The sequence below is a fragment of the Condylura cristata genome, unplaced genomic scaffold, assembly GCF_000260355.1.
Source record: "Condylura cristata isolate star-nosed mole 26May11 unplaced genomic scaffold, ConCri1.0 scaffold00010, whole genome shotgun sequence".
NCBI lineage: Eukaryota > Metazoa > Chordata > Mammalia > Eulipotyphla > Talpidae > Condylura > Condylura cristata.
This window is the reverse complement of record NW_004567111.1, coordinates 17,360,935-17,379,554: the sequence shown is the minus strand read 5'-3', so window position 1 is coordinate 17,379,554 and position 18,620 is coordinate 17,360,935.

The window sequence follows — 18,620 nt, the reverse complement described above, 5'->3', positions numbered from 1 at the left end:
AAAGTTTTTGAAAAGGCATTACCATAAATATAAGTGGTAACTTTTGTACTGTCCACAGTAGAAATGAATAGCTAAAGGGTGGCTTTATAGCTAATTCTTTGTTTTTACCACTTAAAAACTTAGTGTGTATTATTGAAGTTTTTCATAGAAGTATATAATTTATTTGAAACTCATTAGCGTCTCTTACTTCATTACATACTATCCCCACAGTGAAATTCCATTTTGTCTGTATTCTTTAAGAGTACTCTCTTATCTGTTCCATTTTTCTCCCTGTTAGAATTCTCAAGTTGTTTCCGATGTGTGCAATATTAACAAATCCTAATTGGTTGTATAATAGGAGCAGACAGCCTATACTGTATTAAGCCACTTCTCCACCACCTATTTTCTGTATGCAAATCAGACAGAAACAAATGTTTGGCCCCAGCTGGGCAAAATGTCCCATTTAGAATTCTTTTCCTCTTCTTTGTTCTTTGATGTTCTGCAAATGAGCTTTAGAACTCCACTCTTCACACAATTCAATTTTACAGACCCATTATCTGAGATATAATGTGGAGGTTAAATATATCAGGGCAGCCATTATGTGAAAATAATTAACAGTAATGAATAATGCACTAATTCCACTGATGAGAGATGGTTATATGTGTAATGAAGTGTTGGGGCTGCCCTGACAAATGAAATTAAAATATTTAAACACTGTTTTATGATATTACTTTGCTCATATAATTTCCTTTACCTACAATGAGCCACTTGGATTATCGTCATTATCCTGACAGCTCTGAAGGATGAAATAGTGCAGGTTAATGTGACAGCGATTAGTCAGAGGGAAAATCCATCACACAGGGCAGAACGGCTGAGGCAGAAAAGGCCTCTCCACTGTCCTGTTTCCAACACGAGAAGAATGATACTATCAACATCACTTCAATATTAAATGGATAGAATTATCTTGTCATTCAGTTCCAGCCTCTGAAGAACTACCTATTTGTACCTGTGAAGGAAAGGTCAGCCTTTCTTAATCACCCATAAAAATATGTTGATGGATTCTTTATATCAATAATAGTGACAGGAACTGAGACAGGAAAGACGCATGACAATTTAAAAGCAAGAAGTTTCTCCTTCAAGGCCTTACATTTCCCACCTCCCTCCTCAGCCCCCAATTTCTACTTAAATTAAAACTGTGTTTCAGAGTCCAATTTGCTGAAGAGACACCTGCTTCCTCTCTTTACTCTCAGGTGGTCTCACAGAGTCCTAATTTGAAAGCAATGACGTGGTTATCTATCTGCTCTTCATGAACATGGATACTGAAGTTCACTAGAAATACCTGACGCAAGAGCAGTCATGGCAGCATGAATGACAGCTGTCACATCACCACTGGCCACGCATGTGGCCATTAATTTTAGTTAATAAATTGACAGCAGGGGGATCAGTTTTAGAGATCTATTGTCTATATAAAATAAGCAAAATACTTACACTTAACATCTTATATCTATTTTTTTTAAAGATTTATTTTTGCATACAGAACTGGGGTACTGGCCAGAGGTACGGGGTGGTGAGAGGATTCACCGGAGACAGAGTGGGGAGCAGACACAGGTGGGCTGATGAATTACACTGCTGTGCCATGTGGGTCACATCTGGTGTGGGGGTCGAACTCATGATTAAGTGGCTTTAGCTTCTTAGTGCTGTGCTTTAACCCACTGCATCACCAAGGAGCTCCCCATATTTTCTTTTTTAATTGAGGCAATACTGGCTTGCATTACTGTATATGATTTAGGGGTAAAGGGTGGCTCCCACCACCAAGGCACCCACCATGGGGGACCCAAGTCTCTGTCCTAGTTCACTGGGCCCCTCCCTGCCTTGTTCCCCTCCTTCCCATCTCTCCCAACAGCTTCAGTTCCATGGCCAGAGTTTTGGGACTTGTTATTGGTTTGGTTCTGTCTGATCTTTTGTTTTATTTCTCTGTAGTCTACATATAAATCTTTTAGTTTTATTATTCACTTTTTTGTTTTTGCTTTAAGACATTTTGAATTTTGTATAAGTGGTGAAGAAACTGCTGCAATTTGGACGGATTTCCAGAGACCATTGGCCTGTATCCTGTATTCTCTTTGCCTTTGGTTACAAGATGACTTGCTTGGATTCTGCTCCATGGAGTAAAAAAAAAAAGAATATGTTGATTGAGAGAATAAGGTTTTAAGTTCCACTCTACTTTCCCTTAAGTAGTTCTAATGTATTGGCAATCCTCCCATGTAGCAATACATCAGTACAATAAAAAAAAAAAAACAGCCTGCTTTATTTGCTAATATTCAGTTAAGAAAAGTCCTTTTCCTTTATTCAAGAATATTTGAATCAATAGTTATTTAAATGACCAGTGATTCTATTTCTACAATAACAAGAGCATCAGCCTCGCTGGCGGTCCTTTCTGGCCTGGCCCGCTAACATTAGACACAATAGCACGTTACAGAAAGAGTCAGATATTAACTTTTTTCAAGATGTGGAAGTCATCACCTCCTTTTCTGCTAGGTGTAACAATCGTACAAATAGCCATCACTAACATCAGTGGCTGAACATACACATACCAAGAAAACATCACTGGGGAACTAAAGGTTTCATTATCATCTGTGCAGACAACCAAAGCAAAAGACCCAGAATGTAATAAAAGCCTGTGGCACCAATCGTGGGGGACTAAGATATCACTGTGGAAAGGCCTGCGCAGTTATGGTCTGCTCACGAGTGAACCTGCAGTTAAATGAAAACCTGCTTGGTAAGGGCTGGTCTTGCAGTTATTAGATAGATTCACATAGAAAATAAATGTAAATTGCAATGTCATTTCTAAAGCTAATTCATCCCTTGTTCCTATTGCTAAGTTGGCACCATTCAAAGCAATCACCAAGAGCCCAACTGAAAAGTATGTGTCATTGTGGTCATTGTGTGTAGCATCTGTAAACAATCCTTGAAATCACTAGATCTTTCCCAGTGTTCTTATATTTGATTTGTAAAAATTACAATTTACTTCAATTATCTGACAATGAAGTGCCTCAGTAATAAATCTAACATTAAAAAATCATTTCCAGCAAATTACTCCGATAAAATCAATGAAGGTCAGCTCAGCTGTAGTAACAAATAAATGACATGCTATTGACAGGCTAGGTGGACTTAATTGTCATTTATAAAGGTTAAGGGGATAAAACAATCTAATAGGAAGCAGTTGTTTACTAAACAAAAAGTGGAGGCAAGAGAGAAAAATCAAGAAGGATGTGTTCGCACCAGCAGCCTTAACTCAACATTCTTCCGGCCTGGACCCAAAACAAAAATACAAATTGTTCTGTCTCAGCAGCGTTAGTGTTTGACTTGGTCAATATTTATCTGCTTCGGGGCTGCTTTGTGATCTTTCTACCTTTTATATATTGAAGTCATGAAACAGATTTTCTGCTAATAGAAAATGAAAAATTGATAAAATTGAATAACAGTAGCCAGGTTAAAAGCAGTTTGACCCATTTCAAAATTCCAGTAGTTGCATCTTGGAGAACAGCAAACACAGACAGAAGACAGCTTGCCATTGCATGACAGGAAAGTAGCTTGTTAAAAGTGATGGTGCTCTTTACCAAACATAAAGATTTTCAACATTCATATTTTGTTTAAAATTTATGTCTGCAGAAACTATGAAATATACCCAACTAAGTCATCCTATTGATAATTTCCCTCTCCCACCTGTAAAGGTGAGCAATGTTTACAAGGCACTGGCCAAGATGACTATGAAGCCTTTACCGGCAAAGTTCCAGTATTTTCTTTTTTAAAAATATCTATTTACATTATTATTCATTTTACAACAATGTTTACTTCTCTCCTCCCCACCTGTCATCAACATAGTCCCCGACATCCCTCCCTCCTTCTGATCCCTCTCTGTCTCCCTCCCCATAAGATCCCTCTGGTTTATAATCTTCTGTTTGTTTTTGTTGTGTTATGTTTGGTATTGCAATGACAATATACTTTTCCCCCTGTGTCTTTCCTCTGAATCAAGGACTCTTGGCTCAACTATGGCTTTAAAGGAAAAACAAACATTTTAAGGAGAACTGCATCTCTGGAAACTGTAGCTTTACAGAACCTGGAGGTCTCTGAGTCTAGCCCCTTCCTTTTACAGAGGAACCTACAAACAGGAGGTAGGAAGGGGATCTTTGCCTAAGGGCCAGGTCAGAAGGGGCTCTTCTGACCCCAGGCAGTGATCTTACCACACAATGGCTAAATTATTGTGCTAAAGGTGCAGGGGAGTGCTGTTTACTTCCTACAGGCAACTGCTCTATCAACATTTATGATCTGCTGTTTTACAGTGTGCCCACAATTGCATTCTTCATTAGTTAAAAGAGCAAGGACCTGATTTATCAAATATACACTTTTCTTCTCCTGCAGAATGTGAGCAATTCCAAAAGTGTTTGGTCCCACATCTCCTGTGGATACTCTAACCATTTTAGGCTTGAGTTCCTGTGTTCTCTGGGAAGGGAGCTTCCTGTATGACACCATACCAGGCCACCTGGCCTACCATTGGACCATGTGTGCCAACCAATCATGGGCAGAGGCAAACTTCTGTACCAAGTATGGAGGGTGGTAAGGGTCAACAAATCAAGCAATGCCGGGACCCTCCTTTCACCCAGGTGCCTCTGGCACATGGTTGGGCCCAAGCTCGAGCTTTCAATAAAGTTTCCTCTTATCTTTACATCAATGTGACTGGCTTTTTTTGGGTAGTGTGTCCCATTCTGGCATAACAGAGGAAGGGGAGAGAGAAGGGAGGAGAGGAAGGGAGAGAAGGAGGGAAGAAGAAAGGGGGTTAGGAAGGGAGAGAAGGAGGAAAAAGAAAGGGGGTTAGGAAGGAAGGAGAAGGGAGGGAGGGGGAAGGGATGGAGGAGGGAGGCAGGAGGGAGGGAGGAAGAATTTCAATGAAATGTACTCAGTGTAATTGACTTAGCTATCTCAAATCCTTTACAGAAAACAAATAGGCAACTACAAATCTTCTCACAACAGATGTGATTTGATGTGTCTTGGTATTTTGTGAAAATTATCTTGTAGAACATGTCTTAGAGGAAAATATAAGAAAAAAATGAAAAAAAATTTGAGCTTCATTTGAAGAACGAAACCCAAAAAAGTAGAGGAGCAAAACAAAATGATAAAACTTAATCACTTCTACATGGATTCAAGATTTCATTTTTCTTAATGAAGTTCCCCAATGTTGAGAAGCTAAAATCACTAAGCTTTTTGTCAATTATTAATAAAAGAATATTTGTTCAAAACTCAAATATTAGTTCCCAATCCACATCCCTTTGCTAACAAACTCTGTTTCAAGTGCTGTTCCATTTATAATCAATGTTAAAATTAAACTACCAAAAATAGTTTTATGCACCAAAGGCACAATTTGTAATAGTCACCAGGGACTAACTACTAAATATTCAAGTTGGGCACTGCTCAGGCAAATTTCTGGTGAGGCAAATGCTTGTTAAAGAACTTTACCTTACACATGTGCCTAAGGAGCGTTTTCCTGGAGACAATCAAAGTGGCGAAAGGAAATTTGTTCTTAAAATGAGAACTCTATCATAAATTTTTAATATCCCAAAAGGAATGCATCTTCCTTGTATATGAAAAACCTGAGTTTTGCAGGCTAAGACTTGAGGGAGTTGAGGATAATTTCTGACTCTTAGTAACCTTGTTAGTCTCATCTATAAAATAAAAATAAAAACTATTTTTCATCTTGTTATTCCAGGTAGACTTTATAAAGATGGTAGGTCCAGGCTTAGCACTCTCCAGCACACAGGTGCTAAAGACACACAGAAAGGTTTGCAAAAGTCTGGGAATACTGACATTACTTTAGAGCCTTCTACTTTACACTTTTGACAACTGATCCACTCTCAGACACATCCACCATGAGAAGCCACTATACAAACAGAGTATCTTCTATCTGCAATTCTTGATGTCAATTTAAAAGACTTTCAAAAGTACCACTGAATCATTCATTTTTCTCTCAAGATAGGTGATCACCTTTTTAATTTCCATCAAGGTATCTTTAAAATCAATCCATTGGAAATGGAAATCATCACCTCCTACCAAACAAGTGTCTACTGGCAAATTCCCCATTCCTCTGACTGCCGTTATCACCCTTAGTATAGCCTCTCTGTCTTTTTCTGCTCATCCAAGCAATTACATATCACTAATTCCCAGGAATCTGTTGAATGATCCTTAACATGTTTCCCTTTCTTTTCATTTCTGCGACATCAATGTAGCTCATCACTCACCACTTCATAAAGCAATAATATCCAAGGGACTGGCTTCCGACCATTCCTCCATCCCTGCCTCTCCTCACAGAACTGCAAGATTGAATCCTGAACACAGAACTCAACCACTCCGATCTCTAGTCCAGACCTTCACAACCTGACTTTTATGTCCCCAACTATTTTGTGATAAGTGCTTTATGTTACAAAATAGTATGAATGTGAGTGGTTCTGTTATAGGGCACCCCAAATCTGTTCCAGAATAGGGGGAGAGAGACACCGCTGAAGCCCCAAAATCCTGCCTGCTCTAAGTGGGTTCTGCCATCCTCCACATCAAGACAAAACATATAAAACTTTAATGAAAAAGGGACTTTAATACAGTGAATACACAATACGGAACACAAAGAATATAACTTCTAAATCAAACACCTGAAGTTACCCATCCCCTCGTGGGCAAAAGTCAACCCCAAAGGGATTGGCCCAAAGCAAGGCCTGAAAGCCTGCCACAAGACTAAAGCACCTTCTGGCCGGGACCCATGGAAAAGGGTCAGAAATGGCCAGACAAATCTGAGAGGAAAAGAGCAAAATCAAATCAATATAAACACTGTCACAGTCACCTCCCTACAGGTATCTCACCCACATCTGCCTTAACCAGTCCAGGGTCAGGAAACAAGCCCGGTTTCTTCATCACATGCTTGCTGCTCCATGTGGCTTCCTCAAGTCTCCTTCTGGCTCTCCATCCAGCTTCCTTCTCTTCTTCTCTCTTCTCCATTTTCTCTGCTCAGCTTCACCCTCCTTCTGGGTAGGGCAGAGAACCTGGAACTTCCCTTTTTCCTAGGGACCACCCTGTTACAATTCAAGAGGACTCAAGACCTTAATACATTCAGGGAGCTTGGCACAGGCTCAGTGTGGCTACAGGCTGTATGTATCATACACAGAGGCTATGTCAGTTCCAAGTATCTCCCACTCACAGTGTAGTGATCCAAGCCGAACAAAGACCTGAAATTGTCAATACTGTTATACAAAAAGAATCAGAATTCTGTTAACAAGAAAGAAGGGGAGATGGCCTTATATAGTAGAACTCACAGGAACTAGGAATACTTCATCTTCTAAGAGTATTCTTACAAACCTATATTTGAAATCAATAAATTCCTCTTGTCTGGCACTGCAGACCCGAACACCCTCCCCTCCCCGCAGTCCACACAGTCCTTTGGAAAAAAAAAAAAAAAAAAAACCGCAGCAGAAAAGCCCCATTCACCAGTCGAGTCCCCTTTTTCAAAAAGAAAAAGAAATAAACCATCAATGTAAAGTTTTTCTTCATAAAAAAAATACTATAAGAAGCAGGGTCAAGTTCAAAATAAACAGCAGTATGACTTGATCGTAGGACAGGCTACGAATTAATAGTTCACTGAAGGGATAACATGACTTTACTAAGGTGGTAATAATAGTTGGAGAAGCAGAACCAAAATATGCTACTCTATTCACAGCTCAGTTCAGTCGTCATTCATTTAGCTCTGTCCACACGTGGTCATGAATACAGGCATCAAAAATTGTGTAAGAGTTCTACCATTTTGAAAATGGTGAATACTGACATCTGTAACTGGATAGGTGTTGTTATATAAAGAGATCCTGTGAAACTGCATAATTCTACTTTTTTTCAGAGTTGTAAAACTGTCAGAGGACATTTCGAATAAGAAAAATACAGAGATTATAGGGAGTAGAAGTTATGACATAGTGCTAAGAAAATCAATAAAATATTTTAAATGTATTTTTAACATCTGAAAATATGTAAATGCTCAAAGTTCTGGGATATCCTAAGCAAAATATATTTGAAAATATATTTGAAACATGCAAGCTGAATTTCTAGGGAAAATTTTAATTGGAAGTTCAAATATTCGTTAAAATGACAATATTGCTAAACAAAGTAAAGGTGACAGTAATAACAAATTGATAACCCTTAAAAAGTCTATAAAAAAAGTCAGTAATTGACCTTATTCTCACCAACAATAAATTGGTGATACTGCAATTTTTTTTAGATCACTGTTTTGATAGTTACAGATATACAGTCCTCTAAAACATAAATCTTGGGGGCTCCCTACTGGCCTAGGGGTTGTTTATCACCTCTACAGCCCAAGTTGGATCCCCAGCCAGGGAGATAACACACACAGAGGGCAGCAGACCTCTCCAGTCTCGCCTGCTGCTCCCCTCAGCAGTGGCTTCGGCCTCTCACCCATTCACTCTCTTGCACCTCTGGCCTGCACCCCAGTTCTTCTATTCATAATAAGTAAATCTTCAAAGCAACAAAATAAACATAAATCCTGTCTTCATATCATTTTTTTATATATCTCCCAGGAGTATTAGAATTGTATTGGTGAAAATATGGAATGAATTTTAAGGGTGGATCAGTCATTGCCACTAGGTTGGTATAAAACAGAAACTCTGAACTGAAGAAGAACTAGATTTGGGTGGCTATTCTCCTCTCTAGCAGCCAATTGACTTAGAACTAGGTATTTAATTACTCAGACCCACTTTGTTTCTTTAAAGATTAAAGATGAATCAAAGTTGTTTTGTTGGATGAAATAAGGATTGAATTTGAAAAAAATATATAAATCCTTTGCATGAAGAAGAGCCATTCTTAGAGAAAACAGTGTAGATCTTTTTAAAGGAGAGCTCACACTTTTTATAACTGTAAATGAGTGAGGAATCAGGACCTTCCAAACAGAAAAAGTATTTTGGATAACTAGATTTCAGTATGTTTTGAAATTTTATCTTACACGGTGGATCAGATTATTGTTGAGAAATATTCTCGATTGCCCCCTCTCCTCCAAAGGAGATTGGGGGTCCCATGTCCCGTAGGACATGTCATTGATCTTGGGCTCAGTGTCTCTTGGCCAATGGAATGTTAATAGAGGTTTGAAATACTTGAGCAGTTGGCCGGCACTCTTTGCCTCTGCACTTGAGTTTAATCTTCAGTGGTCCATTGACCACTGGCCCAAAAGAAAAGACTCAGAACAGAGCCAAGCTGCCTTCAGGGACCTAGCCTAGACTGTTAGATCCTTCACCTGAACATGAGTGAATCCACTTGAAACCTGCCTGTAGATGCCAAGCTTCACTAATGTAGAATAAATGAATATTGTTTTAAAACACTGAGTTATAGGTATCTACCCAAAAGACACAAAAACACTAATTCAAAAAGACACCTGCACCCCCATGTTTATTGCTGCTTTATTTACAAGAGGAAAGACATGGAATCAACCCAAATTCCCAAAAGTAGATGACTGAATTAAAAAGATGTGGTACATATACACAGTGGAATATTACTCAGCAATCAAAAAAGATAAACCCATACCTTTTGCAGCAACATGGATGGAGCTGGAAGGGATCATGCTTAGTGAAATAAGCCAGAAATAAAAAGAAAAATACCAGATGGTTTCATTCAAGCAGAAGCATAAAGGACTAGGTGAGAAAATAATAATGAACAGCTATATACCTGAGACAATTTATGGGGTGAAATGGGGAATGGGCTAAAAAGTAAGGGGAAGAGGAGGAAGTGCACTGGACTATGGTGATGGCACAATGGCGATTTGGTGATGGGAAGCCCACAGGGATTATAACTGAGATAGAAAAAGGCACAAAATGATATAAAAATAAACTATTATAGTACTTTAAAAATAGGAAAAAAACCACTTAGTTGTGGGAACAGTTATAACCAGCATTCTCCAGCAATAACTAACTTACATACCACAGTTTTACTACTGCACTTGGAGAGGTGCTGTGGGCACTTTACTCAGTCATGTCATAACATTTAAGACATATATCTTGCGGACTTACATGTGGTAGGAGAAAGTTAGTCATAAATTACAGTGGGAGACAAATGGAACAACCAAAACACTGAATACCAAATGCTGGCAAAGAACTGGAAGAGTAGAAATTGTCATGCATTGCTGGTGGGAATGCAAAGTAGTTCAGCCTCTTTGGAAGATAGGTAGGCAGTTTACTGAAAAATAAAACATACTCTTACCACACAATACAGCAACCATTCTTCTTGGTATGTACCCAAAGAAGTTCAAAATTTATGTCCATGCAAAAATCTGTACTTGGACATTTATAGCAGTTTTATTTATAATTGTCAAAACTTGAAAGCAACCAAAATACCCTTCAGTAGGTGACTGGATCAATATACTGGGCTATGTTCAGACAATAAACTATTATTCAGCATTAAAGAGAAGTGAGCTAGCAAGCTACAAAAAGAAACTTAAATACATATTGCTAACCGGAAGAGGCCCATCTAAAAAAGGTACAGGCTGTGTGACTCCAACCATATGACAATCCTGAAGAGGCAAAACTATAAAAACAGTAAAAAGATCAATGATTACCAGGGTTAGAGGGGGAGAGATATAAAAGGTTAAGAATTTTTAGGGCAATGAAACTAATTTGCATCCTATAATGGCACATACATGCAAGTTCGTTCATTTTCCCAAATCCACAGAATATACAGCACCACAGGTGACCTTTAAGGCAAACTATGGACATTGGTTGATAACGACTTGTCAGGTTCACCTGATTTTAAGGAACAGACCACTGTGGTAGGGAATGCTGATGATGGGGAGGCAATAAACATGTGGCGGCAGGGTATGGCAGATGTCTTTGCACTTGTCATTGAATTTGGTTTTTGTTGTTGTTGTTTTTGCATAAAAGAACTAGGGTGTAGATCAGAGGTGTGGGGGAGTGAGCGGATTCACCAGAGACAGAGACAGAGAACAGAACAGGCAGGTCTACTGAAATCCACGCTGAGGCGAGACAGGAGAGGTCTGCTGAACCATAAGGGTCACCTACCTGACCAGGGATCAAACTCAGGCCACAGATATGATAGCACTGAGACCTAACCCCTAGGCCACCAGGGAGAACCTGTCATTGAATTTTGGTGTGATCCTAAAACTGTTCTAAAAATAAGTATTAAAATTTCTTATTATACGGCCTCCTTGGTGGCACAGCGGGTTAAAGCACAGCACCAAGAAGCTAAAGCCACTTCAGTATGAGTTCAATCCCCACCCAGGAGGTGACCCACATGGTGCCACAACCCTCTCGACCCACCGGCTGCTCTCCTCAGCAGTGTATTTCCTCAGTTGGCCTTCTCTGCTCTCTGCTCCCCACTCTGTCTCTGGTATATCCTTTCACCACCCCCGCACTTCTGGCCTGTACCCCAGTTCTGTATGCATAAATAAAAAAAAATCTTTTAAAAAATTTCTTATACAAGTAATATATTCTGACATCAACAGTAATGGTGATATCAATAGCAAAAGCTAGCTTAAATAAATGATTGGTTGTAGACTAAAAAAATATACTAAATAATTCATTCATTGCCAAAAACTAGAAATTGGGAGCTCTTGGGCTTCCACAGATGGTAGAGATCACTGGAGTGACAGCAGAGGTACTACTAAGTAGAAGACTATTTTGAAATATATGTTATAGGTATAGAATTTAACTGTCATGACTGAGAATTACTGTAAAGTAAATTGTGCAACCAGTGAATTTTTTTTAAAGTAATTGATTCAGCATAATGTCCAAGGAAGAGAAAATGAGCAAGTTCAAGATAAAAAGTCTGGCAAGAAAACTTGAGTATTTGTAGCCAAACGTCGATCTTACCTTTTCAGTAAGGCTGCCTCACACTGAATGGAAGCTCTTACAGGAAATGCAGTTACCTCTACCCCTCTGATATGCAAGACACTCCACTAGGCAGTTGCAAACACGGATGAGTCAGTGTTTGTCCTCAAAGGGCTTTCAGACCACCGAGGGAGACAAGTCTAGAAGGTATCCAGTCATTAAATGTGGCAAGTTCACAGAAGTTTTCCCTGTGTGTGTGGCACTACAGAAGATGGACATTTCCTACTACTTGAGGTTCAAGAAGAGATTTTGAAAGAAAAGCCCTTGCAAGTCTGTCTAGGCATCAAATGGCTTTTCCTGGGCTCAGCTCAACCCTCGCAGTCTAAACTAAATGTGCTAAAGAATGTAAATGTTTCTGAATTTTCCTGAAATATCTAAAACAAGCTTACAAGTAATTCATCAACTTCTCAGTTGCACTGCCCACGGCTATTCAAAAGAAGGAAACGAGAAAAAAACAGCAGTTACTTATTAGTAGCCCGAAGCAGTAATAGGAGCTGAACTGGGAGCTGTCCTGCAAAGCCCTTGCTGAAACTGTGTCGAATGTTCAGAAACAGTTTCTTGGGGAAGACAGCACCAGTGGATGATGGCACAATATAATGATAATAATTATTATTATTTATATTTGCAAATATGAAAATTAACATACCAACCCTCAGCCCAAAAGAAGAGAGGTATATACCATTAGAATTAGGGCTGCCTGGCTCAATACATGGCCAGCGAGCAGGAACCTGGGCAAGACAGACTGATGAGAAACAGCACAGTCCAGCCCTGTCACAAGGCAGAGAGACAGGGACTAAGGCATTAAAAAACTTCTAAGCCGATATATTTTAAAAGTAAAAGCCTTACTTCACTCACATCCGCCCATACATTAGGCTTATTGAACTTACCTTCTGACTCCAAAACTAGATTGAAAAATTAAAAATGAGGAAAACAGCAGACGATACTTTCACAGATCGCAGTCACCTTGCGGCCATGAGGTTCTCCTGAGACATCCTAATTCTGAAAACAAATGTGGCCTCTTGGAAAAACACAGCACCTAATTCGGCAATATCTTCAGAGGTCAAGCCTCACTCAGCGGGCCATCTGGCCTGGTGGGTGTGTTCACAGCTGTCTCCCACCAACGGCTTCTCAGGACCCATTTCCATAGCCCTCTCTCATTTATTTTCTCTCTGGCTTTTCTTTTTTGAAGACTGCTGTTTGTGCAAACCTGATGCTCAGTCAATTGCAATTTTTTAGCTTTTTCTACCTTGTTATGTGTTAGGCTGACTTGAGAGATAGAATACTGCTTTGGGAGCCTAGTTAAAACATTTCCAAGAGAGGTTATCCCAGGGTAACAGGTGTATACCTTGTGTGTGTGTGTGTGTGTGTGCGTGACACCGTGTCTGCACGCGTGTGTTGTGGAATCTGAGGCTTGCAAATAAGATGTCCCTCAGATGTGTTTTGTTTGTTTTCCAACACACCAGGGCTTTGGAGTATGGTTCATTTCCATGCCAAGAGCTCTAAGGAATCAAGAGGCATCACCCCCTCCAAGAAGCTAGGGGGCTTTCTCCAGGATACCCAAGGAAAGACAAAATTACCTACAGAGCAGAGTCTTGCCAGCACCCTGCTGAGCTGACCCAGGATTCAGACACTTCTTTCTTTGGCAGTTACTGAGAACTGGCTGTGATTTTGCTTGGCTTCCCTGGCTTTTCAAGCATGATCACTGACATTATTGGAAACAGAGGCCAGCTCTCTCACTGGTCAGGGAGAAGATAGAAGGGGCTATTTTTCTGGCAGCAAGATGACACATAGCTCAGTTTCTACAGTTAGTGCAAAAGAGAGGGAAATTTTGAAGGTTGAAGGCATATTTACTTATCTCTGTAATGTGAATTTAATGCTAGAAGGAGTGTCTGTACTGTAGTAAGCACATCTCAGTGAGAATTTTTATTCAGCAGTTCAAGTCAGCTCCAAGCTCTTATTATGTCTTAAAGGAGGATCTTCCCTTTCAATTACATCTAAATTGATATTATGGACTCATGACATCTATATATACACACACACACACATATATATGTATATATATATATATAAATTATAAGGAAAGGAAGAAAGCATGTGTAAAGGCCTTTTTTAAAGCTAGCCTAATATCTTCTAATCAAACAAAATTTAAAAATAAAGTTTTCTTTAACTGAACTTTGTAATTACAGACTAGAATCAGAGGATGTGCTGCCTCTTGATTTTTAAATTACTTTTAAAAATTAAATTTTAGCAATGAAGCACTTAGAAAAAGAACTATTATGATGGAATTTAATTGCAAATGCTAACTAGCATGAGTAATGTAAAATTCTCCGTTAAAGAGATGTCAGGATCGGCAGAACGGAGTATCGGTGATGAGTGGAGATAGCAGGAAGATGCTGGGCTGATGGACGGCCTTGCAGAGGGCAGAGGGTGGGCTGGAACATTCGTGCAGCTACTTGGAGAAGACACAGGAAAGGCACGTGCTTGTGCAAGCCAGGGAACATGCTGCAGCCTGCTGAGCTTTGGAGTTAAAGCATTGCTGAGTTTGAACCCAGACTCGGCCATTCACTAGCTGTGGCACTGGGCCTGCCACATTACATGCCAGGGGCCACATTCCTCGTAGATGAGACTAGCATTTCTTTCTGAAGTCTCTCTTAAGCATTAAATAAGAAACTGGCAACAGGTTCCTGTAGTGCCTGGATTCAGGTTCGCACACTCTGCACACTGTGATCCACCCTTTGTCCTAACGCAGATAGCACCTGGCATGCAGTAGAGAGTCTCATTATGTTCTGAGTGTTTCCCCCCTGCTTTCTCCGCCCTGCTCCTCACGATTGTCACCTGGACCAAATATGAGCATTTGGAAATGCACCATATGAAACAACAAATCCCATAAATGACCAGTGCGGTTTTACAGCAAGCTGAGCAGTGTCTAACAGAGCCACCCAGCCATCACCCTCGCCGCCAATTCTCATAAACCTATTTTGAATCAATCCTTTGCTAACAATTATGTAAATGAGCTATGGTGCTGCTAATCAGTATTATTGATTACATGAGGTTTCTGGAAAGTGGAAGAATTGCAAGAGCACAGAGCTGAAGTTGGTTCAGTTCAGTAGAAGAACAACTGTGACATCTAAAGGCAGACAGCCAGGCTGAATGAAACACAGCATTGGTTCAGGGACAAGGTAAAAGCTGCCGTGCAAATGGCAAAAGTCATTGCAATGCACTGAAATCAGTCTCTTCTGCTACTTCTCCTAATGCACCTTCCACTTTGGTACACATCCTGCTTGCAATAAAACCATGAAGCCTTTCTGAAAAGTAAATATGTCCTTTCATTAATCACTTTCCCCTAGTCCTCTCAACTTCACTATTGAGAAGTCTGCGGTACCGCAAACCTTTGACCAGTATGCTACCTTGATTAAGGCACAAAACGTGAAAAGCAAATTACTGTGGAAGTATGAAACAATTTGCACTTAATGTTTCAGTCATATCTGTAAAAAATATGACTTAAATATAGTTTTATTAATAATACATATTTTAATTAAACGGCTGGAGGTGCATCTAGCAGGAAAAATTGAATCTTCTCTGGATTTCACATACGGGTATGATTCATGGGCAGTAAATATGCAAAGCTTTCTGCCCATAAGGCAATCAAACTCCAAAGCTGAAATGCATGTTTTTATCTAAAAGAATGAAATCTAGTAAGGGTTAGAAATAATAATAATAATAATAACAAACTGCCAGAGAAATCTAATGAATTGGCTCCATCCAACAGTACCCTTCCCCATATAACAAAAGCATCCTTTCAGCCACAATGACATCCACTCCAATCGTTACGACTTTCACTATTCTGGTTGCACAAGGAATTCCTGTATAGGTACTACAGCATATTGAAAGACCTCACAGATATGAACAATAAAATCCTGAGATTTGAGTGACTGCCCTCACCTAGCAGGAATGCTTTCCATCACAGGCTGTTCACATGCTGCTTAGTTCCAGAAGGATTCCATTTTCCTCCTGCTGCTTCCCTGACATTTGCCTAGGAAATTAGTTTGCTAGAGATGTCCTGATAAAGTACCACAGACTAGCTGGCTTAATCAACAAAAACCTCTTTGCTTCTAGTTGTGGAGCATAGAAGTCCGAGAACAAGATACCAGCAGAGTTGATATCTCTCTTGGTTTGTAGGTGACCACCTTCAAGCTGTGGTCTTTCCTGTATGACCATGTCCCAATTTCGACTTCTTCTGAAAACAGCAATCAGAGCTACCAGACAATACCTTTGTGACTTCACTTAACCCAACTGCCTCTTGAAAGGACCTATCTCCAAATATACGCATATTCTGAGTGCCATGGATTAGGACTTCAACATGCAATCTTGGGGGAACACAGCTCAGGTCATAACACCTAAAAACATTTATATTATATATTTATATTATGTGCTCCTGAACAACACCAGACAATGAAATTTGCCCAAAAGATGAGCCTGATAAATTTAAAATAAATTTTAAAATAAAATAAAATTCAAATAAAAGCTAAGGTTTTTATGTACTTATTTACTCGTTTTGAATTTGCATTTCTCGGAAAAAATTATCATCATTGTATTTGTATGTGTCACAGTAAAACACCTGAAAAATTAAGAGTGAAAAGTTGACTACTTCTGATATGATTTTGCTTTTCCACTAGGGAGAAGTACTGGTCTCCTGGAAGAGATTAATGCCTAAGAACTAAAATCAAGATAAAATAAAGGCTAAGGGGCCCTCCCTGGTGGCGCAGCGGGTTAAAGCACAGCACAAAGAAGCTAAAGCCACTTCTGCATGAGTTCGATTCCCGCTTGCCCCCGAGGTGACCATATGGCGTGGCAGACCTCTCCTGACCCGCCCGCTGCTCCCCTCAGCAATGTACTTCGTCGATCTGCCTGTTCTGCTCCCCACTCTGTCTCTGGTGAAGTCTCTGGTGAAGCCTCTCGCCGCCCCTGAGCTTCTGGCCTGTACCCCAGTTCTGTATGCACAAATAAATAATCTTTAAAAAAAAAAACTAAGCGGCTAAGGGTAAGAGAGTGTCAGCCCTGTTAACTCTGTTAGATCCCAACAGTAACTCAGTCAGGGGCCACCTGCATGGCCACACACAGTGCTGAGGACATGGTCAGGGACCGAGCAGGCAGAGCAGGGACTTCCTGGGGGTGTCGACTGCCAGGAGAGTACTCCAGAGACATAAGATTCAATGCATGCATGTTCATAATTGCTGTCCTCCTGATGAGTTGTATCTTTTGTCATTATAAAATCTCTTTATCTTTGATAATACACTGAGTGTTAAAGTCTACTTAATCTAAAAATTTAAAAGGCTACTTATTCTTGATATGCTTATATACAAAAATTAGTCCATGATTTACTTTAACCCCACATCTTCATATGCAATAAGTATGTCTTTTATTTTTGGCAACCTGATTTACCTCTGCCTAGTAACTATTGTGTGTCAACCATTAATATTTAATGTAATTCTACAGAGACTTGATTTATGTCTACCATTGTATTGTCTCTGTTTGGCCCTTGGTTTTCTGTTTATGTGTTCTTCTTTTGATGCCTTCTTTTTGGATGTTTTGATATTTTTATTACTCCATTTTAACTTATCTACTAGTTTCTCTCTTGCATCTCTTTCTATTACTTTTGGAATGTTTCTTTGTGGGTTATATGCATCTACCCTTCACACCTCATAAATTCTTTACTGTATTGATACACAACTCATTAAAGCAAAAATTGTTACAGATTACAGGTTTTCAGTGTATGAGGTTATATAACTATAACAAACATCAGTTGAGAGGATACTAAAGGCACTATATGGTTTCAAGTTTTTTTTTCCATTTGACAGGAAGTAGTACAATATTAACTTCTTTTAAAATGGGTATCTATATTGATATAATCACAACTAATTCTGATGTGATTATTTGAAAATTAAAATAGAAAATAGGGCCCCCTGGTGGTGCATGGGGTAAAGTCTCAGGACTATGAAATTAGCAGCAGCCACTTCAGCACAAGGTCAATCCCCAACCAGGTAGCTGACCCACATGGTGGGCAGACCTCTCCTGTTTTGGCTGCTGCTCCCCTCTGCAGTGTATTTCAGTCAATCTGCCTATTCTTTTCCCTGCTCTGTCTCCAGTGAATCCTCTGACATGCACTTGTCCCCTATACCTTTGGCCTACACCCCAGCTCTTGTATACAAAAATAATATAAATTTTAAATAAATAAAATAGAAAGTATGTGTCCAAACAAACATAAAACATTTTCAATGTCTAAAAAGTCAGCCCAGACCCATTCCTCTTCTTCAAAAGTTACTATGGAGACAGAAGGCTGATTGGAGTTTGCCTATGGCAGTGGATTAATGGTAAATGGTTAAAAGACATCTTACTGGGGAGTGAAAAATGGATTCATGGTGATACTGGACAGATTTTGAGTATTCTCAACCTCAGTGAACTGTACAGTTGAAGTGACTGAATTATGTTCCATGTAAAAATTCTTCAATATGGTAGGGAAAAGCTTTCTGGCTACTAGTGAACTCTATTTTTCCAGGCAGACTTGAGTCAAAGGCTGTAACAGAAAAACCCATCAACTTACAGCTATAAATTGTGCTACTTTATAACATATTTAAAAATGGCAATTGTTCCATAAACAAAAATGAAACCTTCCTCTAATAACTCAATATCTGAATTTTCTTGGGGCCAGTG